This window comes from Megalops cyprinoides, chromosome 15, assembly GCF_013368585.1.
Source record: "Megalops cyprinoides isolate fMegCyp1 chromosome 15, fMegCyp1.pri, whole genome shotgun sequence".
Classification (NCBI taxonomy): Eukaryota; Metazoa; Chordata; class Actinopteri; order Elopiformes; family Megalopidae; genus Megalops; species Megalops cyprinoides.
The window spans coordinates 25,577,699-25,582,881 of NC_050597.1; the positions used below are offsets into that span (position 1 = coordinate 25,577,699).

General features: G+C 46.3%; 1 protein-coding gene across 1 annotated transcript in view; it reads left to right on the plus strand.

Annotated features, from left to right (window-relative positions):
• The first annotated feature begins 3,042 nt into the window (after positions 1-3,042).
• tjap1 (tight junction associated protein 1 (peripheral)) overlaps positions 3,043-5,183 on the plus strand; it is a 98,991-nt gene continuing 96,850 nt past the window's right edge. The window contains exon 1 of the mRNA XM_036546279.1: positions 3,043-3,091. The gene's annotated coding sequence lies outside the window, so the exon portion shown is untranslated. The remainder of the gene's footprint in view (positions 3,092-5,183) is intronic.

Consider the following 5,183-nt stretch of genomic DNA (forward strand, 5'->3'; position numbering starts at 1 on the left):
CGGGTTTGATCCCGGCCGAGTCATCAGCAGACTGTGACTGGAAGGCCACAACGCCGGAACGAAGAGGCGGTTATGTTGGCAGGGGCTGCTCGTCTTGGCACTTTCAGGCACACCCTGACTCATCAGGCATCTGTAGGTTGCCTGGATGACATCAGTAAAGCCACGCCCTCCCTTCTGTTCAGGCGCTTAGGTCACCATAGTGTGCTGGGCAACCTGAATGCGAAAAATAGTCGCTGTTGCCGTGTGAGTGTATTACAGGATTGCATTAACTACACCTCAGCACTCCTGCATTAGTACAGTGGTGGTCATGGTGAGACAAATACAACTTATCCAATTGGAGATTTCAAAATAAGGTAAAAGGGAAAAAAGCATTAGGAAGCAAAAACATCATACATATATCCATACAAAGTAAACAATCAAAAGATAACAAAACTTCACAAACAGCAATTCCTAGACTTCCAGACAACACAGCGACAGCTCACTGCTGAGCAGTAGTGTGTGTATACTTCTCAGCATCTTCATTTCATTTCCTTGTTAAGAACTGGGATAGAACAGAAAAATCTTTTTTCTAATAATTTTCCGGTATGAGGATTACAGATGGAAACAGATGGAGAGAGATAAGCAAGTGAGCAAACAGCTGTGCAGAGAGGCACACCAGCAAATATACTGGCAGGCAAAACGAGAGAGGCAGACGCAGAAATCGTCCGGCCAGCAGGCAAGATGAATACAGACATGTCGTGAACCAAATAGCCTAGAATACACAGAGAGCAAACAACAAAATCCTGTCAAAATATTGATTATGATTATATATATGTTCACAACAGAACAACTCTGGTAGGGCTATGGCTGCCGGGATCGTACAGTATCTAGTCACAGGAACAATAATCAGACGCAGGGAGGAAGCCAGGCTGCATGTTTTTTTCCTGTTTTTGTGGAGGCTGATGTCTCTCTGGTGTGTGGGGGGGGTGGCATGTGTAGGGATTGGGTCGGGTGGCGTGTCCCTCCCTGGGGAGTCGGCTGCTGCTGTGGCTGGTGACAGCCCCGCACAGAGCCCGCGGCGGGAGCGCCAGTGGCACCACTCGGATGTGTCCCGGCCGCGCCCCCCCTGGGCCAAGTCCTCGTTTCCCCTCCTCGCACTGTGGCGGGTGGCCAGGGACAGACTGGCGCTGGCCAGCGGTAAAGAGACAGAGAGAGAAAAGAAAATAAACTCTTTGTTGCATTAAACAGGTGTCCTGCAAACAGAAGTACCACATAAGGACCCATTTCAAAGAAAGGACCAGAGGGGTCGTTATTGATAATGAAAGATAATGAAAACTGCTCTTGCTAAAGAGAGTCTCTCTTCTCAGTAATCCCTATTGAGGGAAATTGCATGCAATAGCCTGCGTGGTTTTCTTTTGAATCTAATGGGCAGGCTCCACTAAGTGGCTGTATCCATTTTGAATGGAAGGGACTACTTTATGTTGTTTTTGTCTTTTTTTATGTTGTGATTTTAGTGTGCTTCACGTTTGCAAACAAACTCAATTTGAGCTGCAGGGTGAGGGTGGGGTGAATAGTAGGAGGACCAGGATAATGTGGCGGCAGTGTAGCATAGTGGTTAAGGAGCAGGACTCGTAACCGAAAGGTTGCCAGTTTGATCCCCGCTGGGACACTGCTGCTGTACCCTTGGGCAAGGTACTTAACCCATACTTGCCTCAGTAAATATCCAGCTGTATAAATGGATAACATTGTAAAGAACTGTAGCCTATGTAAGTCGCTTTGGATAAAAGCGTCTGCTAAATGAATGAATGTAAATGTAAATGTAAATAATGTGGATATCATCAAGGTGAAGACCAGGTGAATCCAAGGCCAGGGCACAGGTTAGGGCAGTGTTTCTCAATCCTACTCCTGGAGCCCTCCTGTCCTGCATATCTTCTATCTATCTTTGCTCCAAACACACCTGATTGAAATGACTAACATGCTCTTGATTAAATCAGGTGTGCTCAGCTAATCAAAAGTGCCACTGATGAGTTCAGTCAGGTAGGTAGAGCAGGGAAAGATGGAAAACGTGCAGAGCAGGGGGGCCCCAGGAGCGGGATTGAAAATCAGTGGGTTAGGGTAAGGGTGGAGGGTAAGGCCTGGGTAGAAGTGAGAATAAGGGTAGATTGAGAGCAGGATGGAGGAAAGGAAAAGCGTGGAGTACGGTCTGGGGGGAGGTGAGGGTAAGGGCAGAGTGAGTTTCAAGTGAACAGAAGTGTAGGAGACAGAGCAGCAGTAACGGAGGAGTGAGGACACTGGCAGTTCCGAGCCCCCTTGGCACCGGCAGGGCCTGTTTCCTGCCAAGTCCCGTGGACCGGCCTGCTGCCCCTCCACCCCCGGCACTCCCACAGGAGAGTTCATCCCCGGCACATGCCAACGAAAGCTGCTTCCTCCAGCTCCTGGGGTCAGCAATCTGCTGTTTACCACACAAAGACACCCAGAACAGGCCCTAATTGTTTTTTTAAGGTTCTTCTTTCATGTGGCCTCAGCGTGATTCTGGCAGCAGCCCTGGGTCCGGGGCTCATCAGGGCTTGGTGACTACATTGTGCATATGCTTGCAATTCTGGAACGAAAGAGAAGATGGGGTCATCTGTAAATTTAACTAGTTTGGAATTCCCTAATGGCTGATTTTTAAGAATCCAGTGGGTTTAAAACCGTGCCGTTGGTCATGTGCATCCAGGTACTGAGGTGGGTAAGTCCATCTCACATCGTTAAGTGGGATGCATAAAAAGGCAAATTTCTGCAACAGACTGTCACTTTGCTCACAATCTCTCATTCCGGGCGCAGTTTCCGCCGCGGTCGCCGTCTCACCCGCGGGGGTCGAAACCAAGAATTGGCCACCGCTCCTTCACACAGGAAGTAAGGACTCCTGTTTCAGTTATTCCTGGGATCGGTCCTGCTTCCTGCGCTGGATATAGCGTCGGGGGTGGGAAGGGGGCATGGGGGCGGGGATCGGATTTCGTTTCCCAGGGAGAGGCGATCGGGCGGAATCTGAGGCGGCAGAGCTCGGGACGGGCGATGGCGGCGCAGAGAGGTGGTGCTGGACAATGCCCGCTGCACGCAGCGGTCTCACGGGGTAAGTCGTTTCGGTTTTAGTAAATGAATGAGGCAGGTGTGTGGTGTATTTTTTTCCTCATTGGTTGACAGGTGGTGGCTTGGACTGGGCTGTGCGTGTTGGCCTGCTCTCAGTTATCTGCCCCGGAAAGCCCCAGTAATTAGCAGGATGGGCCCAAACGGCAGGTTGCTGTGGTGTTGACTGTGCAGTATGTGGTTCAAGGTCCTCTGGCTGGATAGGAAAACAAGCTCTGATGGCTGCTTCCTTTTTATCTTGGTTTGTGCGGTTAGATTCTTGTCTTTTAGCAGATCTATCTAGAGTGCTACACTTGTCCAAAGATCTATTTAGGGTGTGTGGACTGGACTGGTCATAGATTTAGACTGGACATCAAAGTATGTATTAGGGAGTGTAGACTGACCTGGGTATAGAAATAGACTGGGCATCAAGGTGTGTAGACTGGACTTTACATAGATATAGACTAGACATTAGGCAGCTTTTGCAAACTTTCTTGTTTCTTGATCTGTGGAGTTATTCACAAAAGCAAGTCATGTCAGAGCTTGCATGGTTATTTTGCTTTATCCTGATTTATGGAGCGAAACATTGATTGAAATGGAAGCACACACAGTGGACTGAAAAAAACCTTTTCAAACCCATTCTTCACAAAATATGTTATTAATATTCTGATCAGCACTGTGTGTTACTCGTGACCCGCTACAGCCGGAGACTATGATATCACAGAGCGTTCAGTTTTAGCACGTAGGACAGAAGTTCACAGCTTTAATGCACACATTCAGTATCAAAAATAGGACGACTTGCAAAAGAGAATCATGTACAGTACGCGTTTCACAAATAAATTACAAGAATAAATTACAAATACAGCTTCAAATACTGTTGACCACAAAGCTATTTGTTAGGGCTGTCTACACAATCACTGATGGTGGCGTCACATGACACAATCCCCACAAACTTCTTACTTACACTGCTGCCCATCACTGCACACTAAACATAACAGGATAGTGTAGCAATGTCCACTGAACCTGATTTCCATGAACAATGAAGTACTGTTACAGCTTCCAACAAATGTATAAAATCATGAGAGAAAATATTAACATACCGCATTTACAATTATCATTCCTGCTATGGGATGGATTTTGTTTTAAACCTGAACAAGGCAACTGTGACAATAGTCTGTTTGTCGTTTCGTGCCATTCTTAAAGGTGGACACAGTCCTTGTAGGACGCTCTTGAATCGAATTGTCAGAGGCTGTGTGTAAATGTGTGTACGAACAGCACACACACTTGCTGCAGCTCTTATTTACATTCAGACTTAGTCCAACAGACTGTGACAATATTCTGTGAAATACACAGCAGGGATGGAAGTAGGTGGTGCCACATGGCAATTAAAAATGAACCTAATGTACAAAAGAGGGAAATTACACTTTGACAAAAATCATTGGGGGTAATGCATGATGTGTTTAAGGTTGACATTTTTTTGGCAAAATGTGGCAACACTGGGGTTCAAGTAATACACAAACTATTGTAAATCTTTTAGAAAAGAAAATTGCTCTGAAAATTGCTACACATCTTATAAGAATTGCTATTCAAATGATGATTTGTGTCCCAGATTCAAATACATAAAGCAAAAAGGCATTCCATCCCTGCAATGTCATCTCATTACAAAGGCTATTGTCTTGGCTGTAAATTTAAAAAGTCAAGCTGTTTTTCATCAATCTTGGCTTTTTCTTCAGGCTGCAGATAAGTCTGGCAACCAGTTTGGAGGTGGAGTTTTCAGTGATCCTTTTGCACAGAAAAATTTTACCTCCATCTTTTTGTGTTATTTTTCCCATTGAATCTCTTTCACATTTTACATCACTGGCTCCACAGTTCTGAAGCAACTAAACCTGGCTGTTTTGGGTCCTGCTCCATCCTCCAGGAGTTTTACCAGTTCACCCCACCTCTTCTAAGATGTGGTGCACACGCCCTTTTAAAGTTTCTCCATGACCCCTCCCGCAAAGCCAATTGGTCAGTCAAAGAGGGAGGGCGGGAACAAGGCGTGACCTTCCCACATGCAAGTGTAAGCAGTCTCTACCAAGGTTCTTGGGTTGCAGGGTGAG